Below are 17,170 nucleotides of genomic sequence, written 5' to 3'. Positions count from 1 at the left end.
AGACAACAACAAAGCCTTTATTGGCATATCTCAGGTTATCAATACAGTACACAAATATAAAGGTAACAAGGGTAGTTTGAAAAACGATCCTTGATTACTGTCTATACTCAAACTACCCTTGTTACACCACTTTGTCTATATGTGCACCACCTTGTACATTGTCAGAGATCCTGATGATGTTTTGCCATCTTCTGGGCATGCAGCAGGGGAGGTAGTTGTGAATGTCCTGCATTATGAAGGGAGTTGGACTAGATGACCCTTGAGATTCCCTTCCAACCCTCTGATTCTATGAGTCTATATAGAGCTGATAATGGAATCCTAAGCAGAGTTACTCCAGTCTAAGCCCTTTGATTACAATGGGCTTAGGCTGGAGTAACTCTTCTTAGGATTTCACTGTAAGAGGAGCTGTGCTGGATCAGACTGATAGTTCATCTGGTTTAGCATCTTATTTCATGCAATGGCCAACCAGTTGGCCAGGAGGGTTAGCAAAAAGGATTCCTATTTTTCCTGTAACTCCTTCACTTTCCTTTGCCAGGGTGCCACATTGAATATATTTCAATCTTTCCATACGTTTGGAACACACATTTTAACTGCTACAAATAGATTATGTTGCAAAGGTTATAACTTTATTTTTTCAAAGAGCCTTGGATATTGCTTCATGGAATTGGTTCTGGGCTTACAGTTAGCCTATATCTTGTCGTTGATCTGATTATTCTTAATAATGCTTTCTGAAGGCGCTTGATTTTGGAGCAGCTATGTGCACGTCTCTTTTTTTCCGAAGTCTAACAAACATGCAGCCTTTCTAGCTCTAAGGGTCTTTTAGCCCCCCTGTGTGCATATCAACATAGATACATGAAAAGAGCAAGAGTCCAGTGCACCCATAAGACTGACAAAATTTGTGGAAGTGTATGAGCTTTCGTAAGTCACAGCTCGCTTCTTCAGATACATAGCTAGATAGATAATGTAATAAAATACTCAGGAAAGATGTCCAGACAACATTCCACTTTGAAAACAGGAGAAGAGGGCTGCCTCAAAGACAGAGCAAAAAAAAAGTGCAATGGGGAAAATAATTACTTTATTTAGTTGAATTGCTCCTGCATGTTTTGCTTATGCTTTTTCAGGGGGATCTGTATAATTGTATCAAGAAAATCCCAACGCAATGGAATTAGCAATAGAAATTCTGTTGCTGTGGGACTTGATTGATACAATGCGAAGGAAGGCAGCTTTGACTAGCAAAATCTCATACTCTGGAAGTTGGTCTTTAAGGTGCTACTAGACCGAATCTTATTTATTTTACGTTATCTATTTAAAATCTTTGTACCCTACTTTTCCATCCAGTTAGGGCCCTGCAATCTGTGAACAACGTTAATAATCAACTTTTTAGAAATACATATGTATATATAAAACAAACAGATACAAACAAATAGGGAGGAGGCTCAGTGAGAGAATGCTAGACAAAACACATAAGTTTTCCACCTACTGGCAGAAGACTATGATCAGAGGGGGTAGACAAATTTTGGAGAGGGAATTCCATAATTTTGGTGACATCAATGAGAGGATTCTTCATTGGGTAGTCATCCATCTAGCCTCAGATAACGAGGGCACCCAAAGCAGGGCCCTTGAAGATGATCGTAATGGTTGGGTCAGTTTATATGGACATTAGTATGGGAGTCAGGTGCCATGACCTGGGTAGCCCAGGTGAGCCTGATCTTGTCAGATTTCAGAAGCTAAGCAGAGTTGGCCATGGTTAGTAATTGGATAGGAGACCATCAACTAAGACCAGGGTTGCAGAGGCAGGCAATGGCAAGCCACCTCTGTTAGTTGCGGTCATTGTAAGTCAGCTAAGACTTGAGCGCACTCTTTACCATGAGAGTAAGTTATGCAGGTCCCAGGCTGTATCAGACTTACAAGTTGTTTCCCACATTGTTTAGCAGTCCTAAAGTCATGATCATCATCTGTGTTATGGGATGGAGGTCCTTGGTCCCATCCTGTCCTGCCATGTTGGACAGTTGCATTGCCACACCTTCCTCTACCTCCATACTTTTGGTTGCCTCTAGGTTAACATTTACTCCTCAGGGGTTGAATTGGGTTGTGAGTACTTCGTGTTAATTATCCTAAAGACAATGACTTCTAAAGGAGACATTTCTTACGTTCCTTATTAGCAGTCAAGGTGATGATGACCTTCCCCGTGTGCTGATGAGATACTTCACCGATGAGGATGACTTTTGTATGCATTCAGGTCTTGGACCGTAAGTAGAAACCAAGCTGATTTTAAATACTATTTTGCAGAAGGGCAGCATCATTTTTTTTAAAAGAAGTCATTTTTAAAAAGGGAATACTAAATTACTAATTTAGCAAGGGAGATTGGAAAGGGGTGGGAAGATAAACAGTAATTACAACTCGCATTTCATGCTTCACAACATTTTGTGTTAGTATGCTAATTATTAGCCATTAATCAAATAGCTATTAGCAATTAGGTGGCTGTTTAGGCATATTCTGTATTGCTTGTCAAGATCTGCTTTACTTGGAAATTATAAATGTAAAAGATAAAAATTGTGTTATGTATGTGAGTATTTGTGTGTATATACACCCACATGCTTCCAAAAAATTATACAGTGAAGGGCAAATAATAATTCCTGCTTTGTTTTATATTTACCCACATTAGTATTGTAATAAACTAATTCTGTACTGGTGGGTAAATCGTATTTTAGCTAATATATATTTAAAACTGAGCAAAAATGGTAAACACTTCAAAAACAGCAATCTTTGAAATTCTAAATTCCTTGAAATGCTGAAAGGCTTTCCCCCCTGGTCATTGACCAAGGCTGTCTCAATCCTATACAAATCCGCAAGTGACAAATCTTCTGAATATAGAAACTATAATGTTGGAGCATGAAACATGGTGTTACATTCCCCAGATCACCCCTATGTTGACTTCTCCCCATTTGTAATCTGTAGTCAAACTCCTGATATTATAACACTGCATATTTTTGCACCTCTACTTGACTTCACATCCCTGTGGGGGCTGTGAAATGCCCGGTGTATTCAGGTCAAAACACAACGTTACATGCCGTCAAACAGACAGGGGAGAAGTTTACCTAGGGCTTGTGTTTCTCATAAAGCACAATTTTAGTATTTCACATAATGCACTGTGTCAGCTTGTGTTTCTCATAAAGCATAGTTCTTCCCTCATGGACTAGGTTGAATTCTGTTCTTTCTGAGAAGCCAATTTTCCAAGTTCATGGAGTTTTTTTAACGGGGGGAAATCTTTAAACGTACATTCTCCTAGATACAGACTGAAACAGAGAAGGGCTATGCAAAGACTGAGGAGAACACTTTTCATGAATTTTTCATCCTATGTGAAAAGTACCTCTCCCCCATTCAGGGATTGTTCAGGAAGGGGGGGGGCTATGATCAGAGGCTAAACCATTAAGAATGAAGGCAAGAAGATTGGGTTACAATGTGAGAAAAACAAGAAGGAACACTGTCAAGGAATGCAAAAAAAAAGTCAAAAGGGACAAGAAGGTATATCAAAAACAGGGGTGTGTTAAAAATACAAATTGAAAACACCACCTGAACCCACAATATAAGACAAGTATGTATTATACATACAATTATAAACAATGCTCAATATATCAATAACCAGGGCTTTTATCCAGCGGGAACATGGTGGAATGGAGTTCCAGCACCTCTTGAAAATGGTCACATGGCTGGTGGCCCCTCCCCCTGATCTCCAGACAGAGGGGAGTTTAGATTGCCCTCTGTGCCATTCCAGCAGCGCGGAGGGCAATCTAAACTCCCCTCTGTCTGGAGATCAGGGGGCGGGGCCACCGGCCATGTGACCATTTTCTCCAAGGGCAATTTAAACTTTAAAAAACTCCCTCTTGTTCCAGCTGACCCAAAGTGATGTCACTGTGCGGTCTTGACTTCCACCACTGAGTTCCACCACCTCTTTTCCCAGAAAAAAAGCCCTGCCAATAACAAATATATACATACACAGCAATGCAGTAGAAAACAGTCTAAATGTGTAGTGCCTCATAAAAGAGCAGGAGTTAAACGTAAGAGAGATTGTGAGACGTACTTCTGTAATATCCTGTTAATTCAGACCATTTCTAATGTAAAGACAGCCAGCAGTTCAAAACAAGGTGCTGAACAACAACAACAACAACATTCAGTTTGTATATTGAATATACTTTATATGCTTCAGGACAACTTAACACCCACTCAGGGTGGTTTACAAAATGTGTCATCATTATCCTCATAACAATCACCCTGTGAGGTGGGTGGGGCTGAGAGAGCTCTGAGAAGCTGTGACTGCCCCAAGGTCACCCAGCTGGCTTCAAGAGGAGGAGTGGGAACCAAACCTGGTTCTCCATATTAGGGTCCTACCGCTCTTAACCACTACACCAAACTGGCCAAACCGCACTACATAGATGATATAGATTTTGAAAGGAGTGAGCCCAGCCTGGTGGTGTCCTCCCTACAATCAAACCAACTGTGCCTTTCCTCTCAGAGAGAGGAAAGAGAGAGACAGTTTGGTGTAGTGGTTAAGAGCAGCAGGACTCTAATCTGGAGAGCCAGGTCTGATCCCCACTTCTCCGCTTGAAGCCAGCTGGGTGACCTTGGGTCAGTCGCAGCTTCTAGGAGCTCTCTCAGCCCCACCCTTCTAATAGGGTGATTATTGTTGTGGGAATAATAATGGCGTACTTTGTAAACCGCTCTGAGTGGGCATTAAGTCGTCCTGAAGGGCGGTATATAAATCAAATGTTATTATTATTATTCAGGCATATGCTCAGGGGAAAAAAATACTGTATGCTTGCAGTAAGAAGATGGTGCATAGCCGTGTGACGTCATTGAGAAACATATGCATTCTGTATCCCCAGAGTACTCTTTGCACTTCCGTTTAAAATGTTAAGATCATTTGTGAATTGAACAACAGTTTGTCCTTATAAAACGAAAAGGCAGGAAACTTGCTAGAAGCTCTGGCTTCTCAATGTATAGGTCAGTAATTTACATGGCGAAGTCTTTCTCCCCACTCAAGGAACCTGCTGTGTATCCTTTTTTATATATTAGGGTGGTCTTCATACCAACGTACAGTAATTGTGTGATTGTTATTGTTGTTTTATTATATATATATATATATATATATATATATATATATATATATATATATATATATATATATATATATATATATATATATATATATATATATAAAGCAGAGTGGTAATATGGGGGGATACAAAAAAGAAAAGGAGGGATTATATAACTGCAAATCAAAAATAATCATATATAACAAAATATACACAACAGAAAATTTTCTCCCCAACATCCTCTTCATTAAATTTTTAAGACATAATTGATAAAATATGATAATTTGCAACTACATTTTTGCTTTCATCCCAACTATATGTTCGCTATCACTTACTTTCACCACATTCTACATGCCCACTGTGGGTGATTGTTGATTGATTGCTGATTGATTTTTCATGTGATCTTCTATATTAGAAAGAACGATCTGTGCTGGCAAACAATGTCCGATCTACAAGAAGAATCCTTGCCTTGGTGTGAATGCCCAGCTAGCCAAGAGGTATGCCTAGTTTATTTCCTCGGAAAAAATATACTAGTCAACGGAGCAGCGCTTCATTCTGGCCCCCATTCTTTTGTTTCCACTTGTTGAATTTTCCTGAATGGGACTGCGGGTGTTGGGAGGGGAACCTTCTCCCCTTGGGCTCTGGAGTCAAGGCTAATCAACCTGCCATCGACCATCCTTTGCTGGGAAAGTTCCTCAACTAGTTTGCATCCTGACTTTGGTAAGTGTACAGTAGATTTTTGCAGTCAGCAGCTCTCCATACATGTTCCACCTGACTTTTGCGGGTGGGACATATTCCTCCCGCCTTCCCTGGTAGGCCTCGGCGTCTATACCCTGCTGTTGACCCTCTGAAGTAACTTGTTGGTCTCTGTGTAAGACAGGATGCTGGACAAGATAGACTGCTGGTCTGATCCAGCAGGGCTCTTCTTGTGTTCTTATAACTGACCAGTTAGTAGGAGAAGAGAGAAACATATCATACTTCCTCAACTCTATCAAAGAGGATCTCAGATGCCTGCATTCCATTAGGAGACCGGTCACCCCTGCACCCAGCAGCGGAGAATGATTGTCTCCTCAGATTGTTGTGAGCATGACGAAGGCTTGGGGATATCATTTTGGCTGCTGAATGTTGTTTTTATGGCTTCTAATATTGGTAATTTTAGGTGGGTTTTTTTATATTTTTATTGAATCTGTTTTTACTCTGTGAGCCACCTCAAGCATGGACGCAAGTGATGACATGTATCTTGTCTAAATAAATTAACCAGATTTATTTAGGAAAGATATATTGTCACCAGAGATAGGAAATCCCCCTGATATTCAATGTTCCTATTTAGCCAGATATCCTCTACAGAGTTAGCAAATGGTCTCACAAGCCCGATTCTAGGAACTTGGAAGGTTCTGCCCAGTGAGGCACCCCCTTCCCTTACTCCCACTTTCGCCAACTTCTCTCTCTTGAGTATTTTCTGATGCCACTGACTAATCTGGGAGAGTCTCTTCTGCTAAAAGTACTTACAACACGTCTTTCTGCATTACCATTTAAAGGCTCTACTTTCTTGCTGTGTATGGTGCTTGCGCTAGCTAATGCGGGGATGATCTATTGTACTTGTGCATTCCGGGGATGAAGTGATCGATTGCTGACCCTTCACCTCTACTTTGCAAAATGTGTCTGAATGGGGCTTACTGTGTTTTACAGAGACCAGACTTCAAGCATTTAAAATATAAAGAATTTTAATAACAGAATAGAAAGTGTGCATGTGATCGAAAAAAGCATCCTACAGAGAAAAGATATAAAGAAAGGGTGATGATAACAAATAATCCTCTAAGCCTAAGCTTAGCCTAAACAATGTTGTTATTAGGATAGGCTGTTTGCTCATGGAGTTGTAGTACTTAAGAATCATCTGTTAATTCTCCAGTTTTGGGTTTATCCCTATTGTCCCTTACCATGTGGTCAAGATGGCGTCCAGATGCAAAACAAAGCTGTCTGAATCCTTTATGGCTTAAGACAATATGACAAAAGACTCTTCCTTCTTCCTTTTCTCCAGGGAATTTATAATTTCCCTTTGCCCACACCTCTGTGGGTCAGCATTTTTTTTCTGTCCCCCCAAAGGAAGAAATACAATCTAGCAATTGGCTTCCCCACGTCTCTGTCCCTTAGGTGCGTAAACCTAGTTAAGGTGTTAGCTGATAAACCTCTTGTCATCTTCTGGCCAGATCCATCTACATGACTCAGCCCCTGTGTTTTGTCTCTTGCTGGCTGCTAAGCTGCAGGGAGGCTTCTGGAGCAGGTATACAGAGGGCATACCCAATTTTTGTAACATTACTGTGAATTCTGGGGTGGAGGGCATTTCAGTGAATTTCTAGTGGAAATTCTTTTCATGGGAAATCCCAGTGAAATAACCGGGGATATTCTGTGAGCAAAATACTGTGCTAATGAGATGTGCCCCTCCCTGAGAACACGGAATTTCCAATCCAATTTCCAATATTTGAACTGGGAATCAAGCAAAAATTTACCTAGAAGCTGATTGATGATTAGAGATGGGCACAAACAGAAAAAAAACCCCAAACATGATGTTCATTGTTCATTGCCATCCACGAGCAGGGACTCACAAACAACCACGAACATGGCCCTGTTCACGAACATGTTCGTGGTTGGCTGTTCGTGGGGGCCAGCAGGCTCTCCTCCAGCCATCATCCAAGTCAAGATCCCTACTGTACCACTCCCAGAAACCTGACCTGAGCAGGCACCAGGAAAGGTACCAATAATAAATACTAGCTTGGCCCAGAGCCTGGCAGCAGCCCTGGAACTTGAAGGGGTAGATCCCTATCCCACCTCACACAAAGAAAATTCAAGCTCCAATGCACTCTCTCTCTCAAAATGCCAACAGCAACTGTGTCTCCCTCTCCACTGTCTGCAAAGCCAGAGCTGGGAGCCCCCCTCCCCGCTGCTCTTTGCTCCCCTGTTGTAACAAATTTGGAGCTCCACACTTGAAAGGAAGACCTGCCTATCAAGCTAAATTGGGCTTAGATTGGGGTTTCTAGGGCAACAACAGGAGTTCAGACAGAGTTCAGACAATCCCTGCCTGAGTTGCCAAGGGAATGGATTGCAGGTGCCAGACTGTCTGGCTTGACGAACAGCAATGAACAAGGCTTGCAATCACCACCTGTTCATTTAGAATGGGGCCTCACAAACAGCTTGTTCATAAAGAGCAGATTGGGCTGTTCATGGCTTTTTTTTTTGTTCGTATTGCTTTTCATGCCCATCTCTATTTATGAGATGACTGCCCTGCCCCCTGCCTCTTCATCTTCTGAACTGAACATTAGCCTCTTGGTGTATTTGTCCAATGACAGAATGGCAGAGCTGGGAGCCCCCCTCCCTCCATCTGTTCCCTACCAGACTTCTAAAAACCAGCCACAGGAACTCAGTCTTGTTCTGGAGAATAATTTTGTACTAAAAAGGGTGTCCTTGCCCCCTACAGAAACTAGGCCTAAGCATTCCTGTAACTCGAGCCTCTGTTTTTTCTATCTCCCATGCCTTGAGTTACAGATTCCATCCTCCCACTCCCAGCCCATGTTGATAAGTCAAAGATTTGTTTTAGGAGCAACTGGATGATGGACAAAATGAGTCCCCCCCCCATGCTGATTTCTTTCTCTTATAATAATGAGCAGCAAAATAATGTTCAAGCAAGTTTCTTTATGGGGGATGGGAGTGGTTAAAATAAATTATTATTCTTAACTTTTAAAAAAGTAACATTTGTCTACAAGAGTTCGAAAAAAAAACGAGGTTGGAGTAACCTTTAAGAAACAAGGGAGGTTTAGAATTAATTTTCTCTTTTAACTGCTCTGTAGGGGTTAGGAAACAAATGAAGCATAATATTCAAACCTATAAGTCTCTCTCTCTCTCTCTCTTTCTCTCTTTAAAAACCTGCTTTGCCTACATGATATTTTCCTTCATCAGTTCCCTGGAATATGTCTGGAAGAGTTAATATAATTGAACTCTTCAGGGCAAGGATGCAGCAATTGAAAGTTGGTTTTCAGTTCAAAGACTGAAAATCCCATGCAAGCTGCAAGCAGATCCTGCTAGAATCATTTCCTAGGAATTGCTATGCTGGATAAGACCATCTCTTCTGCCTTCCATCTTCAATAGCAGTCACATACCCATTCACAAGCAAGACATAAATGCAATGGCCATCCCCGGATGCCAACTCCCAGTTTCTGACGCAGCATTTGTCTCTGTACATGGAAGTTCTCTTTTTGGCTGGCAAGAGTTGATAAACAAATCAGAAGAGCAGGTAGCAAAGGGTTAACACCCAGAACAAGGTAGCATTGAAAAAGAAATTTGAAATCCCTAACAGAGACAGAACCCTAACCTGGATAGCCCAGGTGAGCCTGATCAGATCTCAGAAACTAAGGAGGGTCGACCTTGATTAGTAATTGGATGAGAGACCTCCAATGAAGACCAGGGTTGCAGAGGCGGGCAACTACCTCTGTTAGTCTCTTACCATGAAAACCCCACCGAGGTTGCCATAAGTCAGCTAGGACTTGAAGGCACTCTACACCACCAACAGAGAGAGGAATCCTCCAGGTTCTAGTTCTTTGACTCTTTGATTCAAATACCGTTTTTGTATGCCATTAAAGGTGTTTGAATTGAAAAATTGACTCTGCCTTTCAGAAGAGCAGAGCTCTATGCTCCTCTTAAGTCTTTGAACAGCTTCCACATGGAAGGTGGCAATCCCGGTCATGGCCATCGGCTGTTATGGCTGGGTGCCATAATTTGCTACCCTGGGAAGAGAAGGGGCAGCCCCTCCTTCCTGGGCATCTAGAAGCTGGGCAGAGCCAGTCATGTTAGAGCATGCTCTGCCCACCAGTGTTCCAGTCTATGCCTTGTGCTCGGCCCACCCTCTGCACTCTGTAGCAGGGCAGGCTGTGTCGGTTGCCTTTTACGGGGCCAGATAGGAGTTTTTTCCCCTTCCACCAAATTGGCCACAGTGAAAGGGGTTTTTCACCTACCCTGCTCTGTGTGTAGTGGATGTGGTAATTGGACTTGGTGGTGCTGTAAGTTAATTAGGTCATTGCAGGGCTTGTTTTCAGCTGAAATGTGGTGGAACGGAGTTCTGGCACCTCTTGAAAATGGTCACATGGCCGATGGCCCCACCCCCTGATCTCCAGAGAGAGGGGAGTTCAGATTGCCCTCCACACCAGTGGCGTCATTTTCGCCGAGGGTGATTTAAACTTTAAAAAACTCCCCCCTTGTTCCAGCTGACCCAAAGTGATGTCATTGTGTGATCCTGACTTCCACCACTGAGTTGCACCACCTCTTTTCCTGGAAAAAAAGCCCTGGGTCACTGGCAGGTTAGAGTTGGGGAAATGAGAGTGGGCTGGTGGTGAGGACCCTTGTCATATCCTCATTGGTGGGGAATTGGGGTCAGGCAGGAGTGGCTGTGGCTTTACAGTCCAGCTGCGAGGGCAGACTGACTGATGGGATCATCCAGACAAGTCCTTCCCTCAGGATCCATGGCTTGAGGTGCTTGGAGCTTTATGGGGAACCATTTGCATGGCCGGCCGGGCCCAAGCCATGCGTCATGGATGGCTCATGCCAGGGGCAGCGGGTCTCACCCAGACCAGTTCAAGAAGGAGGTTCCATGGTGACCGCTGGCTTGACCTGTACTGCTAGTTAGCCCCCCGTTGCTGCATCAACTGTTATGTTGTTGCTTTCATAAAGTGGCCTTTAGTACCTAAGCCTGTGTTTGCCTCTTACTTCCGACTCGGGTAGCAAGTTTTCCTCCACTTTGGTGTCTAAATTTGGGGGGGGGGGTTGTGCTCTAATTGTGCCCCTTTGCCTTTCCTCAATATGCTCTTTTCCCAATCCTGCTTCATTACAATCTTTTGGGGAAGAGCGCAGTCCAAGTGAGAGCCAAGCTACAAGTGATGAATGACACTTGATCAAGTGGAGCGCAAGTGAATGGCGAGTGAACAGGGAGGAATACACGTGAGTCTGTTCACTTGCCAGGCAAGTGTCATTCGTCACTTGTAGCTTGGCTCTGAGTTATCAAGCACATTTTCAGAGACTCTCATACAAGGTCGAGCAACAAGTCTCTGCTACAAAAACCAGTATGTGGGGCAGCTACTTCACCCAAGAAACTGACTCTTTCCAGTCTGTTTCTTGGTTCAGTTTGGGCTTTGGGTCTGATGGAAAGCCTGTACAATTGACATGACTCTGCAGTTTCAGAGCTGGGATTGAACTACTCAGGTGCAAAGAGGCCATAGCTTCAAAGTCTTGTGCCTAGATTGCATCATTCTAGAAAAGGACTTTGGGTAGGAGTATGTGCTCTGTCCTTGATTGGCTGGGTTCAGGCCAGTTGCTACACTTTTGGATCAAACAAGGGTCCCCATTCTAGCTCCCCCCCCCAAAAAAAACCCTTATTGCTTTTGGAGTCTGTATGGTTGCTGAAGGGTTTTCTGCTACCTGCTTTTGCGCTCTGGACCTGCTTCCTTGGATTGGTGCCAGCCCAGGATTTCTGTCTCTGGGTTTTGAGACTGAACCTTGTCTGGATCCTTGGTTTAGCCAGAAAGGTAACCTCTGACTGGGAGGCTGAAGGTCTGTTTGAGTATGTTAGTTTAGTTGTCTAGTATTTGCTGTTTTCTTCTCTGCTTGTATACCTGTATTATTATTATTTATTATTTTATTCTATTTATGTTCCGCTTTCTCCACAAGTGGACTCAGAGTGGATCACAGGTAGTAATAAATACAATAAAAACAAATTGCATAAATTAGATTCAAACATTTTGTTTATTTACTTTGAATTTCTATTCCGCCCTCCTCATGAAGGGCTCAGGGTGAACATATCAGTCAAAGTCTAAAATGAATAGTCACACCCATATTACACATGTTACACCCAAGTATTAAAATACACCCGTGGGGCAAGGAGGCCAGCTACCAGATGATAACTATCTGGTACCTATCTGTACTTCTGTTAATAAACTCTTTTGATGGTGACATTTTGTGTTCTTTGGGAATTTGCAAGCTTCAATCTGAATCCAATACTTCGACCTCTTTTGGTCACCAAATAGTTGTTTAATGGAACTCGATCTGCACAGTGGTCTACCTTGCAGGGTTGACTTCCTGCTTAAAACATGGTAGAGCTGGGGACTTGCCTCTCTGTTCCATAGGTGAAGGTTTGGTCAAGAGAAGCTGGTGGCAGCTCATTACCCTGGGACTCACTCCCAGTTTTGAGTGGTTTACTGTGGACATCGCACTCAGGGTGGCTTGTAGATACAGCCATCCATGACAGCTCAGTACAACTCTACCCATAGAGGATATATCTGGGCCTCGTTGTTTGACTTTCATGAGATGTTACCAGATTCATAAGTTGCCCCTGCAAATGCCTTCTTTGGCTGAAGGATCCTTCAGCGGGTGTTGTAATGCATGTTGTTGCATGTCCATGCATAGACATAAATCCACACACACGCTCGTCCCCTCTTGGGTTTTTTCGTTTCTGCCTGCTTCCTCTCCTGCACACCAGGAATGGACTGGACTTGGATGCCCTACTCCCTTCCTGTAAGATTTTGTTCTATTAATCACTACCGGGATGTTAGTTGCACACAATTTTGGAAACAAGGAGAGGGTCATCTCTTCTTGACGGACGTCATGGTTTGGGAGGGTTGGTTTGGATCCATCTTCTTCCAAAGAAAGGATTAATTCTTTACTACCTGCTTTCTTGTTTGCTGACCAGAAACTTCATAATAAATTCCATTTTCCATTCCCCACAAATTTCTCTCTCTCTCTCTTTAAAGATAGGTAATCCGTGGGACTGCCCTGATAGCCCAGGCAAGCCTGATCTTGCCAGATCTCAGAAGCTAAGCAGGGTTGACCTTGATTAGTAATTGGAAGGGAGACCTCCAATAGAAGACCAGGCAGGCAATGGCAAACCACCTCTGTTAGTCTCTTGCCTTGAAAACCCCACCAGGGGTCACCATAGGCTACCTATGACTTGCCCACACTCTCCACCACCACCAACTGTGGGACCATCATTGCATCTGATAATACGCTGTTATTTATTTTTTTCACAGAAATAGACATTTGCTGCATACACCCCATGGCTTGTTTCTTCACTGCCCCCATAGCTGCCCACCCTCCAAGTTCCCCTCTGCATTGGAAGGAGGTCGCATGCCCTTGCAGGCTACTAGAATTCTGAGAGTTAGGCTTTGAAGGGAATAAATGGCTCTGAGATGAGTTTCTAGTAACAGGGAACAGAAAAGTGGTTTTGCAGCTTTTCATTTTCAGTGTTTGTAAATGCAGGCATTTGACAAAATAGATATGCTGCAGATGATAAACCCCTTCATTTCTGTGCCCTTGCAGTTCAAGAGCTTGGGAACATCCATCTTTCCATCTATATTTCACTGTGAATTGAGCAGAGTTGTGAGGCGTACACACCCAGAAATTTTTGAACAAAAATTACTTTCTGTATTCAGTTTTATTGTCATTCATAAAGTAAAAAATTTGCTGTCTTTCAATCCAAACTGTACAGCAGATTTCCAGATTTCCTTAGCAGGGTTGCTTGTGTAGATCTTAATACACTCTAACATGTTTTTTTGTTAGAGCTGTTCGATTAAAGATCTTTTAGAGAATTAACTGTCTGGATTTTAAATTACTGGGACTAAACATTTTAAAGCCCCATCAAAAGCTGAGACTAAGAATTTTATACAGCACCTTTGATTAAAAACAGGATGGGTAACTTTCCTATTGAAATAAAGTCTAGCAGAATCATGCCTTTGAGTAAATTTAATCCTTTCTCAAATTACCAAAATTTCCCCATATATATTTGTTTTTTAAGAAGACTGAAGAAAACGAGAGAACTTACAACTGCAGTTAAAAGCTACTACTTCTTATATTTAGAAGAAAAGGCTATCTTTAACATTTTCTTTTTCATTGCCAATTACAGTAACATACCTGAACCAAAGTGGCTTTAAAATAAATGAGAGACTTTCCGTCTCAGCTCCATAAATTAAACTTGACTCTATTGATTGAACTTTTCCTTCACACATTAATCATTTAAAACTTTTGTTGGTTCATCCACTTACTTAGATGCCCACCTTTCTCCTGAGCATCTCAGGACCCATGTGAGAGGATCAACTTATTAAAGTGACTATAGCAGGCATTCCTATTTTTTATAAGTCAAGTTTAATTATTTTGTAATGTCCAGAAATTGCTTTTTCTAGATTTCTCACTGCTTGGCAATGGCTCAATTAAATAGCCCTTCTTACAGTCCATTCTGGTTACTTATAGGTGCTGTAATTTCTACTTTATCAAATGAATGAAGGTGATAGTAAAAGCCTCATAATGTTATAATTGCTTTGTCTTCCCAAAATCACATGCAAATAATTTTTTTTTGTTTCTCCAAAGATGACTCAAATGATTATAACACTTACTACATTTATTTATATGAAATACTTATATCCTGTTTAGAAACATCAATTTTGATGTGATTCACATGCACAGGGATTCTATAAACATTTGACTTGCGCATAGACATTTGTTACATTTCTTTCATTTTTATTAATTTCCAAAGGGACTGTTTGTTATTTGGTTGTTTCGTATGGTTTTGTTTCTGACTGTTGTTTCGTTTTCAGAAATCTATTTCATCATTTTCCCTGCTTTACTATCTGAACTGGACAAAATTCAGGGGGATTGCAACACTCCAATAGGACACCTAGGCCATTTCCACGCTACTTACCTTCATCCGGAACACTGAAACGTCGCGAAAAAACCGCGGAAGATAGCGTCTTCTCATGTGAGTTTTGCGCCATGTTGTGCAAAACTAGCGCAAGAAGACACTACCTTCCGTGTTTTTTTCGTGACATTCTGCAGCATTTCAGATGAAGGCAAGTAGTGTGGAAACGGCCCTACACTGCCAATTACCAGACAGATAGAATGAAATGGCCCTCCTTTTTGAGACAATGAACATCAGGTAGACTGCTACTCCTGTTGGCTGCTGCTTTTTTTTTTTTCAAAATCACCCCCTCTTCTCCATCTCCCTCTGGCTGATTTGCCCCTGCCATGCTGGGCATTCTTCCCAATGCCAGTCTTGATCCAATGCCAGTCAGGATGTGCTGTGTTTGTACACAGATGCCAGATAAGATACTGTAATGTGTGTATGAAATGTATGCAATTTTATTACTGGACTGTGTGAGAGAAAATAAGTAAATTCAAAGTGCCGTGCTCAGGATACACTTGGGACACCTAGACTTACAACACAGACGGATTTGCACAGGTCAGACAAATCCCAAATTAATTGTAATTCCCAAAGAACCGGAGCAGCTTCAGTTAGGGGGCGAGTACAGTTAAAAATCAAAAGGGTTTAGTAGGAGGACACTGAGGCAACACATGATCACAACACGTCACACACTGAAACAAAGAACTAATGAAGCGAATTGAGGTGGAATTAAATTTAAAAATGGGCACCAAAGAGGCAGAAGTGGCTGGAGGAAGCCAGAAGGCAAGCCACAAATCAAATCATAAGGCAAGGAAGTGGGTGGGAGGAGAAGCCCCAAGTAAAATAATAACATAATAATAACATTAGATTTATATACTGCCCTTCAGGCCTTGGTCCAGCATACCTATGACTCCGCCTCCCTCCCTATGTCCCTCCATGGCAGCTTCGCTCATCTGAACAGGGTCTCTCGAAGGTGCCAGCCTGTACATGGGTGAAATCAACAGCAGCCTGTACATGGACTTTCTCTGTGGTAGCCCCTACCCTATGGAACAGCCTGCCTGAGGAGGTCAGGAGAGCCCCCACCTTCCTGGCTTTTTGCAAACGATACAAAAATGAATTATTCAAAAAGGCTTTTTTCTCTGCTAGGAGGGTGGTATTATAGGAAAGGGGTTCTAGATGTTTTGCTAATGAGTTAGAGACCATAGACTTCACCATTATGTTGCCTTACATATTAACTGTTGCTTTAAATATGTAATCCAGTCCTATATACTACCTGTGCTTCATGTTGTTTAAGGTCAGTCCTAGAACTGATTATGTTCTGTTTCAGCAATTCTTCAACCCCATATTGGATCCTTGCTAATGCTATGTCTTTGTAAACTTGTATTCATTTACTCTATGACATTGTTTATGGAAATGTTCTTGACACTGTATGGAAATGCCTGCCCCTGTCCTTGCCACTAATTGTACTAATCTCACATTATGTAATCCGCCTTGAGTCTCAGTTGGAAAGGCAGAATCTACACGACGTAAATAAAATAAATAAAATAACCTTAATATCCAGTCAGAGTGGATTACAAAATATGTTATTATTATCCCCACAACAATCACCCTGTGAGGTAAGTGGTGCCGAGAGAGCTCTGGAAGCTCTGGTTCTCCAGATTAGAGTCCCGGCACTCTTAACCACTACACCAAACAGTAAAATACTTCAAAAAGAATTAGAGAACACACACACAAAATAGAAACTATATTCAAGAAGAAAGCTAAGAAAGTAAGACAGGAATAATATAGTCTAAAATACTACACTGCACTTTGGCACAAGAAAAGTTGGAAACTTTCTCTCTCTGGATTGGTTCACTACAAACAGGCAGCTCCAGAATGTGAAACCAGTTCTTATTTGATTCAAAGACCCACCCCATACACTTCAGGAGTGGACTACCTCACACATATGTGTAATCTTAGTGACTATAGTCTGCAATCAGTCAAGAAAACCTAGAGGCTCTCTCCTCCCTCTCCTAAGCTTTATACGCCCTTATTAGGAAACTGCAGCAGAGATTAAGAGAAACAGAAACCCTCCTGCAATAACAAATGCCGCTAAACAAAATGCAACAAAATTATGAATTTCTTTCTTCATAAGCTGTTTAGGTAAGGGTTTTGTTTTGTTTTCATCTTACTTGCTATAATTATGAAATGCCTTATTTTCATAATTGTTGTAATTAATAATGAAAAAAATGCACAAGTCTAATATAAAAAACACAAAGACCAGGATCCAAAGATGCCCATCTTTGCAAGGAAGTTGCCCGTTTTCTTTCCTTGCTTATCCAGGAATACCTCTATGAAGGACTTTTGAGAACAGCTTTTGAAAATTGGCTAA

At 41.9% G+C, this 17,170-nt stretch overlaps 1 protein-coding gene across 1 annotated transcript in view; it reads left to right on the top strand.

Moving 5' to 3' along the window:
* ABCA13 (ATP binding cassette subfamily A member 13) overlaps nucleotides 1–17,170 on the top strand; it is a 345,676-nt gene that overhangs the window by 192,509 nt on the left and 135,997 nt on the right. The gene's annotated exons all lie outside the window — the stretch shown is intronic.

The sequence above is a fragment of the Eublepharis macularius genome, chromosome 11 (assembly GCF_028583425.1).
Source record: "Eublepharis macularius isolate TG4126 chromosome 11, MPM_Emac_v1.0, whole genome shotgun sequence".
Taxonomy (NCBI): Eukaryota; Metazoa; Chordata; class Lepidosauria; order Squamata; family Eublepharidae; genus Eublepharis; species Eublepharis macularius.
This window is presented reverse-complemented; position numbering and strand designations above follow the sequence as displayed.